This window comes from Bison bison, unplaced genomic scaffold, assembly GCF_000754665.1.
Source record: "Bison bison bison isolate TAMUID 2011002044 unplaced genomic scaffold, Bison_UMD1.0 scf7180017853193, whole genome shotgun sequence".
Taxonomy (NCBI): Eukaryota; Metazoa; Chordata; class Mammalia; order Artiodactyla; family Bovidae; genus Bison; species Bison bison.
Genome location: NW_011483766.1, coordinates 12,709 through 14,455, shown reverse-complemented (window position 1 = coordinate 14,455; position 1,747 = coordinate 12,709).

The following is a 1,747-nucleotide window of genomic DNA, read 5'->3' as shown; positions in this document are numbered from 1 at the left end:
CCCAAAGCCACACAGCACGGGGGCCAGCGCCCTGTGGCCTGTCCGCTTGTGGTTCTGGTTTTCTTCTCATTCTCCGTGTCTTCAGCTGCTCGCCGCTGACGCACTTCCAGTGCGTAAAGAAACGCCCTCGGCAGCAGAAAGGTCAAGTGTAAGAAAGCCCGCAGCTCGTCCACCTGCGGTGGCCGCACACACCTCACACACAGGGCGGCGTTCAGTCTCACTGGGCTTCTCTGTGCTTTTAGAATAACTGGGTTGTGCTGCAGCTTGAATTTTTTTTTCTCACTTAACAATTGTCTTGGAAATTTTCCATAAAAGCATCTACTGATGTATTTCACTGGATTTTTGTTGCTGTTATTTCCAAAACACTTAAGGAGTTTTATTGAAAGCAATAACCTAGAGAAACACCAGATTCTCATTTTAGAGTGAAATCGACAGCCTCTCTCAGAACTTCCGTACTTCTGAGCCATGGTGGTCATCTAAAAACAAGCAGATGGCAAAACAAACAAGAACGAGTTTCCAGGTCCAAATTAACGAGTCTTGCCCGAGTCCTTCTTGTGGTTCCAGTCCCCACCCTGTTCATGGCCCCAGATTTTCCAGAGTGAGCAGAAGGTTTGGGGTTTTTCCCAACTGGTTAATATTTCTGAGAACTGGACCCCATGGCAAGCCTCAGACACGCCAGCCCTGGTCTTCCCCGGCATCCTCCCAGCGGGGGTTTCTTCCCGGAATCTCACCACCTCGTCCGCCCTTGTGGACGGAGCTGTCCCCCAGATTCATCTGTTGAGTTCCTACCTCTGTACCTCACAGTATGACTTGTTTGGAGACTGAGCCTTTCAAGAGGTGACTGAGTTAAAACCAGGGTTTAGGCTGGGCCCTAATCCCGTAGGACTGGTGTCCTTGTAAGAGGAGAGGAGGGGACACAGAGCCACCGGGGACGACCATGCGAGGACGGGAGGAGAAGTCGGCCGTCTGCAGGCTGAGGACAGAGGCTTCTGGAGGAATGAGCCCTGCACCACAGCTGGATCTCAGACGCCCAGCCTCCAGGACTATGAGAAAACCGCCTGATGCTGAAGCCAGCCAGACTGTGGTTCGTTGTTAGGGGGGGTGGCGGGGGGCCCTGAGCCGATTCGTGCCAGAGCCTCTGTATCCTTCCTGTGGCACTTAATAATGCCACCTGACATTTCCTTTTGCGTGTTTCACTTGCAGTGTATGCATATTACATGTATACATGTTTCCATCCACGTCAGTGCCTTCTCCAGACCTTGTAGAGCCGCCCTGACGACAGAAATAACATGCAAGCCACACACGTATGTGACTTGAAATTCTTAGTAACCACATTTAAAAAGCAGGTGAAATGTTGATGAATGTATTTAACCTAATATAGCCAAAATTTTATTTCAACATGGAGTCAATATGAAAATTAGTTTTGCAGTATATACATTGAATCATCCTGTTGTTGAAACCAATATGTCAGTTATATCAACTTTAAAATACGAGTTCTCTAAATTATATACATATAAATTAGTGAGAGTCACTTGACCATCTCTTGGCACTGAGTCTTGGAAACCCAGCTCGTGTTTTACCCCTGCAGCCCACCTGGGTTCCAACCAGCCGTGGTCTCAGTGGCGCATGCGCAAAGGCCACCAGTAGGCCGCCCTGCCACGGCTCTCCAGCACCGCGGACAGCGCCCGGGTGGCGAGGGTCCCGGGCATCCGGCGGTACTGCCAGGGAGCCATGGTGTCCGATTGAT